This window comes from Nycticebus coucang, chromosome 14 (assembly GCF_027406575.1).
Source record: "Nycticebus coucang isolate mNycCou1 chromosome 14, mNycCou1.pri, whole genome shotgun sequence".
NCBI lineage: Eukaryota > Metazoa > Chordata > Mammalia > Primates > Lorisidae > Nycticebus > Nycticebus coucang.
Window position 1 is genome coordinate 84088900 of NC_069793.1, and position 17920 is coordinate 84106819.

At 36.3% G+C, this 17920-nt stretch overlaps 1 protein-coding gene across 4 annotated transcripts in view; it reads right to left on the reverse strand.

The window, feature by feature from the left end:
* The window catches only part of GRM5 (glutamate metabotropic receptor 5), a 521853-nt gene that overhangs the window by 289389 nt on the left and 214544 nt on the right, over positions 1-17920 (reverse strand). The window lies entirely within an intron of this gene.

The window sequence follows — 17920 nt, forward strand, 5'->3', positions numbered from 1 at the left end:
TATTCCCTGACTTGCCAAGTCTCCCTCCCCCAGGCTGCCTCAGCATTTTACACATTGTACTAGTTACCTGTTACTGTGAATTTTGCACTGGACTCTAGGTCTGTTGATGGTAAAGACATTGCCTTTTTAATACCTATATTTGCATTGTCAACCATAATTCATGACAGATGATGTTCGAAAAATGATGGTTGAATAAACGAATGGATAATATTAGAATTTCTGAAAGCTTTTAAAAACTGTCTTGAAACTTCATTTTTAAAAGGGATCTTTTAAAATCTTGTCATGATTAAGCATATTGATGAATTTGTATTCTGCCTTTTATGAAAGGATAATTATGTTATCAAGTAATATTACCTAGCAAAAGACCTAGCATTCATTCATTCATGCATTTATTTCTTGAGGCAAGATGTGCCTGCAACCCCATTCGAGATAGGCATGAAGAGTTGAATCTGAAACGGACCCTGCCTTCAAGAAATTTATAATCTAGTGTGAACGATAAAACAGATTGATTAATAATAGTAATACAGGGTTATAAATTAGGCACAAAGAAAGTTCAACGATAATTTGGAGAAAGTGATAAAATTAGGACTTATAGAAGAGTAAACTTTGAAATGGCTGTTAAAAATTATAGTATCTGAATATAGAGGGAATTGAAATGGTATTCTAAGAGAAAATGCAGAGAATCAAAATTGGTATTCTAAGCACACAGAATACACGTGTAATGGTAAGGATGAGAGTAAGCCATGTATTGGGCATGTAAATATTTCCATTGATCGGGAGAAAAAAAGTTCAAAAATATGTTCAAGATATATTCAGATCATATATTATTTTGAGTATACGCAACAACTATTCTCACATCAATGGGATTTCTTATCAGGGGAAATGAACATCATAAAAAAGAAAAAGGCTTCTCACATGGGATAAACCTAAATTTAAATATGTGTCACCTCAGGCAAGTCTCTAAAACACTTGAGACACAGTTCTTAATTTGCTTTGTTAGTTACCGTAATAGCTAACAGAAGACATCACTTAAAGCGCTGAATAATGTTCCTAGCCCATAGTATTCACGCTATCAAATCTTGTCACTTTGTTTTAGCAAGTTTATGCTATCTACAGTGCAGATAGAAAAAGCCAGTTAAAGATCTGCTGAGGTGGGAAAGAATGGAGAATGAACTGAACCTAGCCTAGTGGTCAGGAGGAGGGGAAGAAGAAAGCCCATTTTTCAAAGGTACTTAGAGGGCGGAGAGACAATCACGATACTGTTCTACCATGGTTATGTCAAGCAGCTCCCTGCTCTGCTAAGAGTCAATGTAACATTTGCCGTTGATTATATCAGGTATCTACAACCACGCACAGCATCAGTCTAGTAAGCCCTCTCCGCTGCTGTGAGGCAGGAATGATTAATGGGGTACCATCTTTCTGAGAAACCTACATCCTACAAATAATCATCGGCCATCAGGCTATTAAACGAGCCTGTCACCGAAGGAGAGAACGGACACGAAAACTGCATTTATCATTTCATGAAACAGGGAGGTCCCAGGAGGTTATCTTCATATACACCATCACTTTTAAGTGTCTGAAATGAAGAAAATACAAATTTCAAATAAAATCTTTTATTTGAATAAACCGTGCCAAGAAGAAATGGAGTTGTACCTACTATCCAATTAATAAGTTGTTTCTCATTTGCCTTGTAATTTTTTTATAAAATTTTAGAATTTTTGAATATTTATTTTTATTTATATAATGCTCATTTTTATCCCCAGATAAGTACTTTTTGTAGCATGTATTCTGGTAGCATATTCAATTTTAAATTTCTAGATTTGGGTTAATCTATGATATGATGTTTACAGATAACATTGTCCGGTACCCACTATTCAATCACAGTGCGTGTCCTGGTTCAGGTGCTACACACTGGCATTGATTATCGCATAGACATGTTTTACCTGGTGCATGTAGGGGATGCATGGATGTGTGATTTTTTCAATTTCAGATTGATAAAAGGGTACATATAATTAGGTTACAATGTTTGTGTTTGTTAGGTAAAGTCCAAGTTTCAGATGAGCTGCTCACCCAGGAGGTGTGACACACGCCCCTGCACTGTGAGCGCCGTCCGTACCTCCTCCCGTGGACATGTGTTTTAAAGCCTTGTTACCTAATATCTCAGGTTTGCGCTGTCTACTAGAATATAAATTTTGAAATGACATTATTTTCTAGTTTCTATATTATAGAAATGTAAAACATTAGCAAAATATAAGAAAACCTGTCTGTCCTAAGACACTTGGTATGTATTTTACATTTATAGAAATTTAGTTGTAATGTGCAGGTTGCGTTTATCACACAAACTGTGTATTTGAAAGAATTTGCAGGCAGACAAATAAATAATTATAATACTACAACTATGTTTTTTACATTATTGTTTTTAGTTTCTGCAGGATAAAAGGAACAGGAAGCAGAGAGAGGCGTGGAAGGCCGTTTATATTCAAGTTTTGTGCATTTGTGGAAATCAGCTTAGTGGAGTTAAAGAGTAAATTTCCATATACATTATTAAGAGGTGGCCAGTTACCCAAAACATATGCTTATAGGTATAGTGACCGTGATATATAACACTTCCACGTGTCAACGTGTTATACTGAAATCTAAAATATCACTGTAGGTAAGATAGCAACAGTAATTATATCCAAATTAGCTACTTTAAGAGCTCTTTTTATTCAATCTCTTAGTTTTCCTAGGTGAACTGCTGGCTTGGCAGAAATTTCTGAATTCTGCTTGCTCCATGTTCATGAATACTAATCATGTACCTTGAAATATGATCCCTGAACGTGAATCCATTCTGCTTCTCAGGACATATTTTTATTTATCATATTTCACAAAGATTTACGAGAGACAGTTGTTTGGCCTTTGTTGGCATCCATGTTTACTAATTAGCATTCTGTATATCCATGGGAGAGAACGGACAGGGTCTCACAATCCACTGCCTTTATCTATGAATAGCGTGTTTGTTCCTGTGTGAAGACTGTTAATTAGTTTAACCCAAGACTCCTTAAAAAATGTTTTCTTTCTTTCTCTTTCTTTCCTTCTTTCTTTCTTTTATAAGTCTTAAGTCACTGAGGAAAATAAAAACAGAGAACAACCCATTCAAAACAGGAATAAAGCATTCTCTCATATATTTCTTATAATCAAGGAATGAATTGGCAACAGGTCTCCCCATGGATATACGGGAATATCCAGCTAGAGGGAAGGAGGTGGGAAGTGAGTATATTTTCTTGCTGCATCTGATGTCCTTCCTCTCTAAGGGGAATATTAGAAAGAGCCTTTGACTGTCACCAGCATATTCAAGTTTAAGCCCCCAGTTTCATCATGTATAGACTCTGACTTTTAAGCAAGTCAGTTAGGGTGTGCGCAGAGTAGTGTGGAGGTGACACAGCTTATTTAGCCATTTATTTCCTTTGACCAACTAGGCAGTTTGCTTTCTGCAATTTATCTCATTTCATCTTTACAAAGCTTATCACCATTACCATCCATCAAATTGGGTATGATTACCCCTATGCTACATGCTAGAAAATTGAAACTCAATAATATTGAACAGCCAAGTTAACAACTGGTGAAGATAATAGCTCTGTGTTCGGGCAATTCTGAGGCAGAACTAGGTAACAGATGTACTTTGAAAACAATGCGGTATTACAGACCTGTGAGGTACCGTATCATAAAAGGACACTCAAGACTGACTAAGGGCAGATATCTTGAAGTTAATATGTCAAAAAATAAGCTATGGTGATTCCTCAGGGTTAAGGTTTCAAGAATGAGCAAACAAAAATATAGAATGTCACTTGAATTTGAATTTCAGAAAAATAGTGAATTTTTCAGTGTAAGTACAGCCCATGCGTTGCTGGGGATAGCTTACACTAAACAAACGCGGCTTTTTACTTGATATTTACATTTAACTGGGTGTCTTTGTATTTTATCTGATCTCCTTACTTAGAGTCCATATCTACAAGAAATAAAAGCTAGAGAGGCATCTTTTACTGAGGATAGAAACCAAGCAATGGGGGTTCTATGCTTTGATTACATATCTACTATGGCAACACTCAATCTTGAGGCCCCAAGTCTGAGGAAGATTACAGAGCAAAATAGTAGGGAAAAGTGAAGCCTAGAGCAACAAGTTTGAATTAATGGAAGGGCACTATGTGTGGCAGTCATACTGAGGTCCAGGAAAGCCAGTAATAATTAGGTTAGGATAGTTGAGTAGGGCTTTGATGAGAAAAATGTGGGGAGGTTCTGGAGCAATGAATAGGATTTGGCAACAGGAAAAGAAGCAGCCTCTCTCTGGCAGCATTAGCTCAAATGAAGACATGAGAATAAGTGTTATCAATTATCAACTCTGTACAAAGATCTGTCGCTATATAAACATCAAATGAAGTAATGGCTAAGATAAAAGTAAATGCCCATAAATAAGATGAGCAAGGCACTGTGGGTGGGCTCTGGATGCCAGAGACTAAACGAGAGGAGGAAATACTGAAGGTTAGTCAGACAGCTTTTAAGAGTAAGCACACCGCAGGGGCATCACTTGGCAGAATAAATCCTTCCTGCTGCTCCAGCAAAGACACAGCATAGGAGAAAGATAAACAACTTTTTATTATTATTAATTCATAGCTGTGTACATTAATGCAATCATGGGGCACCATACACTGGTTTTATAAACAGTTTGACACATTTTCATCACACTGGTTAACATAGCCTTCCTGGCATTTTCTTAGTTATTGCCTTAAGACATTTATATTCTACATTTACTAAGTTTCACATGTACCCTTGTAAGATGCACCACAGGTGTAATCCAACCAATCACCCTCCCTCTGCCCTTCCTCCCCCCTCCCTCCCCTCTGTCTCCCCCTTCCCCATATTCTTAGGTTATAACTGGACGCTGGGTGAACTGGCTGGCAACCTGTAGAAGACTGAAACTGGACCCACACCTTTCGCCATTAACTAAGATAAACTCTCACTGGATTAAAGATTTAAACTTAAGACATGAAACTATAAAAATACTAGAAGAGAGTGCAGGTAAAACCCTTGAAGAAATCGGTCTGGGCAAATATTTATGAGCAGGGGCCCCCGGGCAATTGAAGCAGCTTCAAAAATACACTAGTGGGACCTGATCAAACTAAAAAGCTTCTGCACAGCCAAGAACACAGTAAATAAAGCAAGCAGACAGCCCTCAGAATGGGAGAAGATATTTGCAGGTTATGTCTCCGAGAAAGGTTTAATAACCAGAATCCACAAACGTATTAGCAAGAAAAGAACAAGTGATCCCATTGCAGGCTGGGCAAGGGACTTGAAGAGAAACTTCTCTGAAGAAGACAGGTGTGCGGCCTTCAGACATATGAAAAAATGCTCATCGTCTTTGATCATCAGAGAAATGCAAATCAAAACTACCTTGAGATACCATCTAACTCCAGTAAGATTAGCCCAAATCACAAAGTCCCAAGACCAGAGATGTTGACCTGGATGTGGAGAAAAAGGAACACTTCTACACTGCTTGTGGGAATGTAAATTAATACATTCCTTTTGGAAAGATGTTTGGAGAACACTTAGAGATCTAAAAATAGATCTGCCATTCAATCCTATAATTCCTCTACTAGGTATATACCCAGAAGACCAAAAATCACATTATAACAAATATATTTGTACCAGAATGTTTATTGCAGCCCAATTCATCATTGCTAAGTCATGGAAAAAGCCCAAGTGCCCATCGATCCACAAATGGATTAATAAATTGTGATATATGTACACTATGGAATATTATGCAGCCTTAAAGAAAGATGGAGACTTTACCTCTTTCATGTTTACATGGATGGAGCTGGAACATACTCTTCTTTTTTTTTTTTTTTTTTTTTTTGTAGAGACAGAGTCTCACTGTACCGCCCTCAGGTAGAGTGCCATGGCGTCACATGGCTCACAGCAACCTCTAACTCTTGGGCTTACGCGATTCTCTTGCCTCAGCCTCCCGAGCAGCTGGGACTACAGGCGCCCACCACAACGCCCGGCTATTTTTTTGTTGCAGTTTGGCCGGGGCTGGGTTTGAACCCGCCACCCTCGGCATATGGGGCCGGCGCCCTACTCACTAAGCCACAGGCGCCACCCGGAACATACTCTTCTTAGTAAAGTATCTCCAGAATGGAAGAAAAAGTATCCAAAGTACTCAGCCCTACTATGAAATTAAATTATGGCTTTCATGTAATTATACATGAAACAACTTTTATTGAGAACTTACATTTGAGTCAGTCACCGACAGGCCTTCATATTAAATACAATGAAATTAATTGTGAAGGATAAATGTAAATGCCCGTATAAAGATAATGCCAGTCAGGATCCTTGTGTGTGGATTTTTCTCAATCTATTTATTATCATCTATGTTCAAGGAGAAAGTCAATATTGGCTGATGTTCTTCTTGACCTTCAAGTGTTTAAAAAATTATGTAAATACTGAAAAGAAGCAGAACTGGAGTTAGGAAACCTGGCTGTGCTACTAACAAGTTAACAGAGTTTATTTACCTGCAAAATGGGATCAAGACCACCTCGGGGAAAAATCATGATGACTGAATTAGATAAAGCTTGGACAATAATTAGCTCTAATATCATAAGTTCTTGCTTTGAAAGAACCACTAGAAACACTTCCATTGTCCTTCCCCTCTCAAGATGCTGCTTTCTTTCCTTATGACACTGGTTGTGGATCCCTTAGAAGAACAACAATTCAAGTATTCAAGCCTGTGTCTCCAGAAGGGCAGGGGCTGAGCAGGTGCCAATAAAGGCAAGCCACAGAGACTCATTCTTGAAAAAATTCTAAACACATCTTAATAGACTCTGCAACAGACTGAAGAAAGAGGAAGGAGAGCATAAAAGGCTTGCTATGATAACTGAAATAGAAAGAGATAAGGATTTTGTGAAGCTGAGCCAGAAACCATGAATTAAGTTTAAATATGTTGTAACAAAAAGGCCTTTTATATATAGTCTTGCATGTAGAACAATTCTCACCTTGGATCCTTCCAGGCACAGAGGAAAGAAAGGATTACAGCAGGCTTCACTTAGTAGTAGTGAAGAACTCAGTTTTGTTGATATCAGCCCTAGTACATTTTTGCAGATTGAATGGGACTAATCTGTTGATTAGTGAAAGCAAAATGGATTTTGAGAATTAGAGAGAACTGACTCTATCATTGTCCTATAGGACAAACTACATGTTTGACAAGATGGGAAGTAATGGTTCAAAATGTACATAGGGTTGTGTGTATTAAATGAGCTGTCTTACATGCAGTATGTCACGAGCACACAATAAATGGTGGTTTCTTTTCTTCTGCAAATGTACTTTACCCTACCAGGCCCAATGCCTGCCCTCTTCAAAAGGTACAATGTGCCCAAAATCCCAGAGCCCAGTGGTACAAATTTACAGTACATAGCAGGAGTAACAGCCAGAAATGACATACTTTCCTCAAAGAAAGTCTTTTTTTCTGGAGTGTAGAGGGGAGAACTAGGTCAGTTATATAAGACCCACATTAAATGAGTATACTCTGGGCCACTTGGTGATATTGTTAATGTTACTGCCTTTGAGTGGTAACGAGAGGAAGGTAAAGTTAATTTCCCTTGCTTCGGAAGTTGTATGTTTTATAAGTCTGAAGGGTGCAGTACAAAAATGATAACCTACATAAAATATTAACCATTTTGTGCCAACCCCAGTCTATTTCAATGTTAATTCCATAAATATCTAAGAGAAATTATCTCAATATTCACATATATTGCAGTTAGCTCAGCAGGAAAAGCCATTTTGGTGATGAGCCTCTGAAGAGCCCCCACAGACTTGAGATAATTATACATGATACATCAATTACCAAAACCGTATTTGTAAGAGCTGCTCAGTTATGTCTGAGTAAGAGTTATAGAATATTTTAGTAGGAGTGAATCTTTTCTAATGCATACATTGTAGAGATGAGGCACTCCAGACATGGAGATATTAAGTGATTTGTTTAGGATTGCCCAGGAAGTGGAAGAGATGGTTCTGAACCAGGTCTTTGACTTATTTTTTTCTAATATATTTATTGTAAAGAAAGGAAATTGAGACATAGAGATGGTAAACTATTTGCTTTAGATTGCCCAGTATGTGGAAGAAAATGTTCAAGACTAGGTCTTCTGATTTAAATTTTTTTCTATCAGCAAACTCTTACTGTTGATAAAATGTGACTGACAATTTGTCTCTGCCTTGAAGGTCTTTATAAGGAAATATAAAGAAGCTATGAAAACCTTTCAATAATGAAGATCAAACTTACAATGATATTTTTCCTCTGAACCTAGGTTTTAACCTGTAAAGGTTTGAGTTCCTGTAGTTAAAATACTTCATTTGAAGCTAGATAGGAACAATAACCACTCAGTTTTATGTGTGGAATAATTGAAACACTGGTATTTTAAAGGTTTTGAACATGGTTTTCATAGAAAAATGACTTAAATAAAGCCCTCGCAATTTCTGTCTGTGCTTTAGATCCTTTCTTACCTAAATGCTAATAAAGCCTGACCTTCTTTTCTTATCTCCCTACTCTCAGCACCAATTTGATGTATCTATATTTAATTCTTGTTAACCAAGATATTGTTTTTAAGCCATTTTTATATTTCCTTTCCTTTTTTTTTGTTTTCTTCAGTTTCACTACATTGCCATAACATTCTATTGTCGTCTAAGTTTCAAATTTCTTGTTCAAGAAATTGGTGATACTGGCCAGGTTTGTATCACAAATAAATCTGTTGCACATTGTCCTTCAGTCTTCTAACAAGTTGTTGATATCTTACTCATCTTTGTGTCCATGTGACTTGGAGGTAGGTGATTAATGGAACAGCACCAAAGACAGCACCCCAGACCAGGCTTTTGGAGTGCTCTGTCAGGTTTGACCAGCTGTTTTAATCAATACACTTAGGGTATTGCTTTACATCCACTCGACCCCAACTTATTCCACCAACATCTACCTCACTCAAAGTTTTGTAACTCATAATCAACAAGAAAAGGAAAACCCATGAAAAATCTGCCATATTCTTGAAAAAATGTGAGGCTCCCCTTGGTGGTACATCTTCTATGTTCCTCAGCTCCTTCTTATATAAGTTTTCTAAATACAGAGTGAGGATTTTTATCACAACTGTTCATGAAATAGACTATGACTAACTAGACTTAAATAAAGTCTATTGAGTTAATCCGTAAGTATCCTTAGAAATTAAGCAAAGTAGACACACAAGTGTGTACATACACATTTTCACATATAATATACAAGGATTCATGTAAAATGTAGGAACTTGTAGATAATTTAAGACTTGGGCAGGAGTATATGGTGCTAAATAAAGTAGGTCATAACATTTAGAAAAGCAATAGGCTGTCTTTATTACATCTCAGTTGATTCTACCTGTATATCCTACAAACAATCTTTACAATAATATTTACTTCCTTATTTAACCATAAACCCAATTGATAAGGAAGGGTAAGACTTGGATTTCCAAAGTCCAGTAGCAGTGCTTTAAACTCATAAATCTTCAGAAATTGTTACCATTGGGCTCTGATTTCTGATGAAGATGCAACAGAAATCAGATATACCATCCCATCTGAAATAATCAACATACTGGAAAATATACAACAAATGGTTTTCAAAAAATTGGATGTTAAACAATGTGGACAAGTAATCCCTGAGAAATGAGAAATAAGTAAGCTAAACCCTATTGTTGACCAATCCTACAGCTTTGAGTGATTTCCAGGCCATTGCTCAAGGAGTCTGGGGACACAAAGGCTGCTACAGTTTATAAGAGAGAGCAGTGGAGAAAAGGACCTTGGAGATTGAAAAAGGTCTTTCTCAAGTTTTTAGCAGAATTTGATCAATACCTATGTGTGAGTTAGGTAATAGAAGCTATGGAACATTTGGTTGAAAGTGTTGGATTGACCAATGCTCAGTTCTGTTCCCATAAACCAAAGTGGAAAGTAACACAACTTACGGGGATTGACTAGAGAACTCAGAAACTCTTTGCCTCTGAAATGAAAAATATTTAGATTTAAACAGAAGACTGATGGTAGTCCTCCATAGAAATTTATAGACTGTGACTAGCAAATATCAAACTCCTTCCAAACAACTGAACTGCATCCTGGAACAAATTTGAAGATATTTACATTATTAAAAAATATGTAGTAATGCACCAAAGTAAAAATTGTAATATCTGATTCCAATGAAAAAGTTACCAGGCATGCAGAGTAGTAGAAAAATACAACATATAATGAAAAACGGTCAAGTGAAACATTCCCAGAATTGAGAAAAATGTTTTCATGGATTAAAGTGTTAATCAAATGGACACAATAATTCTGACCATGTAAGCTGCAAAATACATGAAGCGAAAATGAATGGAAATACAAAAAGAAACAGGTGAATTTACATCCATAGTCAAAATGCAAATCAAAACCACACTGAGATATCACTTAACTCCCATGAGAATGGCTCCAGCCCCATATACTGGAGGTGGTAGGTTCAAACCTGGCCCTGGCAAAAAAAAAAAAAAAAAAAAAAGACATGAAACTATAAAGATTCTTGGAGAGAGTGCAGGAGAAACACTTGAAGAAATTAGCCTGGGAGAATACTTTATAAGGAGGACCCCCCAGGCATTGAAGCAACACCAAAAATACATTACTGGGATCTGAATGTACAGATTCAGATCCTTCTGCACAGCCAAGAACACAGTAAGTAAAGCAAGCAGACAGCCCTCAGAATGGGAGAGGATATATGCAGGTTATGCTCCTGACAAAGGTTTGATAACCAGAATCCACAGAGAACTCAAACATACTAATAAGAAAAGAACAAGTAATCCCATTTCATTGTGGGCAAGGGGCTTGAACACAAGCTTTTCTGAAAAAGATAGGCACACGGCCTACAGACACATGAAAAAATGCTCATCATCTTTAATCACCACAGAAATGCAAACCAAAACCACTTTGAGATATCATCTAACTCCAGTAAGAGTGGCTCACATAACAAAATCCCAAAACTACAGATGTTGGCATGGATGTGGAGAAAAGGGAACTCTTCTGCACTGCTGGTGGGAGTGCAAGCTAATACGTCCCTTTTGGAAATAAGTATGGAGAATACTCAGGGATCTAAAAGTAGACCTGCCATTTGATCCTGCAATTTCTCTAGTAGGTGTATAACCAAAAAACCAAAAATCACTTTATAACAAAGATATTTGCATCAGATTGTTCATTGCAGCTCAATTCATAATAGCCAAGTCATGGAAGAAGTCCAAGTGCCCATCGACCCCTGAATGGATTAATAAATTGTGGTATATGAATACCATGGAATATTATGCAGCCTTAAAAAAAGATGGAGACTTTACCTCTTTTCCATTTACATGGATGGAGCTGGAACATATCCTACTTAGTAAAGTATCTCAAGAATGGAAGAAAAAATATCCAATGTACTCAGTACTATTATGAAACCAATTAACAATCACTCACACTTTCATATGAAGAATAGATCACAACTATGACCCAGGATGAAGGAGGGAGGAGGGGTTATGGGAGGGGAGGGGGGAGGTCAGATTGAGGGAGGGTGAATAGTGGGATCACATCTACGGCACATAATGCAAGGGTACATGTTGGATCTATTATACACAGGGGTACTCAAACTGTGGCCCATGGGCCACATGAGGCGGTGTGATTGTATTTGTTCCCATTTTATTTTTTTACTTCAAAATAAGATATGTGCAGTGTGCATAGTAATTTGTTGATAGTTTGTTTTTTTTTTTTTTTTAACTATAGTCTGGCCCTCCAGTGGTCTGAGGGACAGTGAACTGGCCCCCTGTTTAAAAAGTTTGAGGACCCCTAAAAATGTTTTAATACAATAATTAAGCAAACGAGATGAGGTATATATTAACCAGCTGATTCTATATGGAATCAGCACAATGTACCCCATAAATGCATTAATGTATACATGATCTATGTGCTTATGATTTAATTAAAAATAAAATAAAATAAATAAATAAATCCCCAAACAACAGATGCCGGTGTAGGTGCAGGAAGAAAGGAGCTTACACACTGTTGGTGGGACTGAAAACTGGTAAAACCTCTGTGGAAAACAGTGTGGAAATCCCTCAATGTACTAAAAATATTTGATCCAGCAATGCCATTATTTGGTATCTACCCAAAGGAAAAAAGACATTTTGTCCAAAAGACACCTGTGCTATTTGCACTTAATGTTTCTCTCAGCACAATTCACAACTGCTAAGATGTGGAATCAACCCAAGTGCTCATCAATTCATGAACAGATTAATAAAATGTATTATGTGTACACCATGGTGTACTACTCAGCCGAAAACAACAACAACAACTACAAAAATGAATTAACCTTTTGTAACAACCTGGGTGGAATTAGAGACCATTCTCCTAAATGAAGTATCAAGAGAACAGAAAAAATAAACCCCCCACGAGGACTCACTATTAAGTCTGAACTAGTTGATCAACGCTCGTGTGCACATATGGAAGTAAAATGCAACAGAATGGAGCAGGTGGGGGGATGGGTAAAAGTCACGCCTAATAGGTACAAGGTACACTATCTGGCTGATGGTCATATTTATAACTTTGACTCAAACTGTACAAAAGCAATTTATATATCATTATGAATTTTTCAAATATTAAAAAGATTATCAAGGATCATTGTAAACAATGCTCTGCCCACAGTTTTGACAACTTGGATGAGATAGCAAAATTTCTTCACAACTCATTCAGGAAAAGAGATAACTCAAATATATTGATATTCATTTCAAAATACATTTTTAGTCACATATCTTTCTAGCAAACAAGCAAATAAAAAACCAAAACAAATCTATGACTTACTATTAGGTTCATGTCAATAATTTGAGATTGGGTTTATTAAATATATCAATGAAGTAAACAACAAAATTATACTCTACCGAAAGGACAAGATTTGGCTCTTTAAGATTCTGTAGTTTTGCATCATATCGTTTGAACATAAATATCTTCAAATTGGATTGGAAGTTTGCAACAGGAACACGTACAAAATTATTGTACACAAATAATTTGTTTATTTCTACCACTGATGTATAAAAGTATATAAAATGCCCTCTTGATTTAGGAAAATAGTCATTATTAAACTTAAATGTGAGATTAATCATCATGCATGAGGAAAATGGAAGTTTAAATAAAGTAAGTAGCTTGGCTAAACTCTTGCACTAAGAATTCAGTGATGAGAACTGAACTCAGCTGTTTTAGATGCTGAAGTCCAGCATTTTTATCCCACATACTACACTGCTCCCAGAAGTCTATTTCTTCCATTTTTATAGTCATGCTAACTTACAAGTAGTAAATACTGACAGAATGCTTATTAAATATCAAGCAAGTTTTTCACATTTCCATTACTTAAACTGATCAAACTCTCAGTTCCTTTTTGGTTCAAAAATAATATAGTTTATGAAATATAAACGTAACCAAAAACATCTACCTCTTACAGAAAAACATTAAAAATGAACAAAGAAGCTAAAGGATCTGTGACAGACCCTTCTCAATGATTCTCCGGAGGACCTAGGAACTCCTGCCTGTCCCTGTTAGAACAGTACGTTTGGTTTAGCTGCTACAATTATTACTGGCCTTATTCAACACTGACAGAAAAATAATCAGCTGTTGACATTCTATAAACACCCCTGTTTTGCAAAGATGTATATGATCAACCTATATTTTGATGGTATACACATGATATACTGTCTATTGGCTCTATGAAAATAAGAAAAGTTACTTTGCTTAGCAGACCCAGAGAAGCAGAATGATAAATACATCTTTCAAATGCGAAAAAGTTATGTTCTTTCTGGTAGCAAGGTTAGATTTATAAATGAAGGGTGCTTGGATATTCACAAAATTTTCTCATTGTTAAACAATTATTACACAAAAAACAGGTCTTCGTAAGCTGTAACAAAATAATACATCTATTTAGTTTGTTTATAGTAGGGATTATTCAATCCTGTTATTATACATCACGTTCTTAAGCTATTTTCCTCAAAGTAGCTCTAATCAAACACTTCATTTGCAGAAAAAATCTGAATAATACATCATATGTCTCTAAATCAAGATTTACACAAATATTTAATAGAATCAGCATAGGATATCAAAGGTAAATGTATGTTTCAATTCTATATGAAGAGAAAGAAAATAAAAAGAGAGTATTCATTATTTTATAGATAACAAAAATTCCAGGACTCCCCAAAGTCATTGAATCCATTCATTGAACCTAATATTAGTGTTTTTATGTATCCCAACTAAATTCCAATTTCCTACCTTATTTTCACGTTTCTGTCAGAAAGGTTTCTTTTCCTTTCAATTTTGATTCTGTAATTAAGTCACAGTAGTAGAAACTTTCAGTTCTGTATGAAGGACAAATTCAATAAGCCACACTTCCATATTTCATACAAATCACTTATAAAAATGTTTCCAAGGACAGAAAGGCATTCTTAGTATAGTAGCAAGAGCACAGATTTTAAAATCAAAATAACGAGGTTTGTTGCTTGATACCATTATTTTTGAGCTTGTGACCTTTGGCAAATCACATAACACCATAAGTCTCAGCTTTCTCTTCTGGAGGAGAAAAAATGTACCAAAATTTGAAAATACTTTATTGACTGAAAATGGCTACATGAATTGATAGATGTCTGTAGATTGTATAGTAGATATGCTACGGAAGAAATCTTTAAAAGTCAATATTAGTGTATAAACATTATTTAAATACCGAATTAATCTGAATTTACATTTAGCTACTGATTCACCTAAATTCACATTTTTATATCATCCTTAATGACAACTGCACATGTTTTGCCAAATATCTGGATAAAATCAACATCTTAATAGTCTTTTTTTTTTTTTCTTTTTGGTAGATACTGTCTTGCTATGTTGCTCAGATGCTCTCAAACTCCTGGCCTCAAGAGATCTGCTCACTTCACCCTCCCAAAGTGCTAGGATTACAAGAGTGAGTCACCATGTCCAGCCAATCATCATCTTTTTAAAGAGAGAAAGAATTCACATTATTAATAGCATTGAGATTAATTCCTATTAAAAGTAGAGAAAATCACTCTTTCTTAATTCTTTTTTTTCTTTCTGAAGCATTTATTTATTTATTTATTTATTTTTTATTAAATCATAGCTGTGTACATTGTATGATCATGGGGCATCATACACTAGTTTCACAGAGCGTTTGACACACTTTCATCACAATCGATGACACTATGTGGGTTACCATGGATCACTTAATTTCTCTTTTAAAGACCCTGTCTTGTAAGATGCACCACAGGTGTAATCCCACCAATCACCCTCCTTCTGCCCATCCTCCCCCCTCCCTTCTCTCCCTCTCCCTCTCCCCATTTCCTGTATTCTTAGGTTATAACTAGGTTATAGCCTTCATGTGAAAGCCATAAATTAGTTTCATAGTAGGGCTGAGTACATTGGATACTTTTTCTTCCATTCTTGAGATACTTTACTAAGAAGAATATGTTCCAGCTCCATCCATGTAAACATGAAAGAGGTAAAGTCTTTCATTAAGGCTGCATAATATTCCATGGTGTACATATACCACAATTTATTAATCCATTCGTGGATCTATGGGCACCTGGGCTTTTTCCATGACTTAGCAATTATGAATTGGGCTGCAATCTTACAAGGGTACATGTGAAACTTAGTAAATGTAGAATATATTTGTCTTAACACAATAAGTAAGAAAACGCCAGGAAGGCTATGTTAACCAGTGTGATGAAAACGTGTCAAACTGTTTATAAAACCAGTGTATGGTGCCCCATGATCGCATTAATGTACACAGCTATGATTTAATATTAATAATAATAAAAAAAAGACCCTGTCTTAGTTTTGCTATAACAGAAACTGAGACTAGGTAATTTATAAAAAGTAGAGATTTGTTTCACATAGTTCTGGAGGCTGGGAAGTCCTGAGAGAGTGGGCGAGAAGGGGAGAGGACAGAACTCATCCTTGTATCAGGAACCCATTCCTGCAATAACTCACTCACTCCCACCTCAACAGCATTAATGTTTTCATGACCTACTCAGCTCATGAAAGTCCCACTTCCCCACATTGTTGCTTGGGGATTAAATTTCTAATACATGAACCTTCAGGGACGCATTCAAACCACGGCAGACAAAAAAGGCCAAGTAAAAGAAATCAATTTAAATATAATCAGTAAATCTTTTTTTATTATTTCTATCCTTCTCTCTTTAGCCCCATATTCTTTTGAAAATCTGTCATATTCTGACCAATTGACTCCTTTGCAGAGAGATATTAGAAAAAAAGAATTTTGAAGTTTTCTGGCTTTTACAGTTACTAACTATACAACCTTAAGCAAAGCAGCCTGGTCTTTCTAAGCATTTACTTATTCATCTGCAGAAATGCAGAAAACAACTTCTAATTTTTCAGTTTGTTATGAAAACTAAAGGAGATAATGTGTGCAGTATTTAGTGAATATCTGGCCCACACCAAGTGTTACCATCACTCTATCTGTTCACCAGCCCACTCTCCTCTCTGAAGCAGAATAAAATATATGCAGGTATATCCTTTGGAGGCACGGAGTCCTAAATACACACTCTAACTAGGAAATAGAGTGAACACTAAAATTTGCATAAGCTAACAAAATTTGTCCTGTCAATAGTCCTTTTCCTTGGAGCACTACCGAATATAACCTCTTACATACAAGGAAGACAAAATTATCTTTACTCAGATGTATAAGATCCAATTTTAGAAATACACACAAAAGGACATCGATGCCTGCAGACACTGCATCATTGAAATCAGGAAGTTTGTCAGCAAAGGTAATGCTCTGAAGGCCTCAGCTGCGATCCTGAAAGTTCTCTCAGTCAGTGTTAAAATGCCTGTAAATAAGGTAAGTAAGTGCTTTCTCTGAGAATCCATTTGAAAAGAGCTGTTCTAAGTTTCTGAAAGTAAGCTATCAAAAAAAGAAACGTGAAAGCACAGGATTTGGGTTTCTTTAATTCACTGGCTTCCTGTTTCCTATTTTAAAAGTGTGTATATTTCCTCTTTTGTTCTCTACATCTTTGGAAATTTTCCTGAGGAGCCAACAAGAAAGTGAAGAATAAGGTAGGAGAGAAAGAGTCAAGGTCTAAAGTGTTTCCTGCCTGAGCAAGCAGCCCTTAGTAAAAAGACTCACCTCAGACAAGGAGAAGCTCAGGTTTCAATGCCTCCCTTCCTCCCTAAGAAGAAGCCCCATCCTTAGTTTCTCTGCTTTTTCTGAAGACTATTTTATTTATAAGCCTGAGCAGCTCTTCCATGATTTATTGCAATGATATCCCAGGTGCTCTTCCCAAGCTCTACTCTGATTTTCCTTTTGGTCCATTTCCATGTTACTCCTGGAGTGATCCTTTAGGTACAAACTTGCTTCTGCATTTCGTCTGTTAGAAAACTTCCATAACTATCACTTTAAGAATAAAATTTATCATGGTAAACAAATTACTTCAAATTTTGAACCTATATTTTCAGATTCCTCTCAAGGCACAGAGAATTGGATCTTGAAAAGACCCTTGAAATATAAGTAGGCATAGTCCATGCCCCTATGGAATTTATGTCATTCCATAGTTGGAAAGAATTAAATAAATTGCGCAGAGAAGCAAAGGAAAAAAGTCATGGCTAGAAAGAGAAAAGAGTAGAAAACAATAATGGAAGCAGGAATGAGAAAAAAATATCTTCCAGAGATACAATGGGCTTGGTGTGAAAAGTCTTAGACCCTTAGAATAGCTTTGAAGCATGGAAGCAACTAGATTAATCAAGATGGCTGGTGAGAAAATTCCAGGGCAGGAGGAACGGTTAACTATGACCCTGTGAGATAAGAAGTGTGATCTGTATAGGACGACTA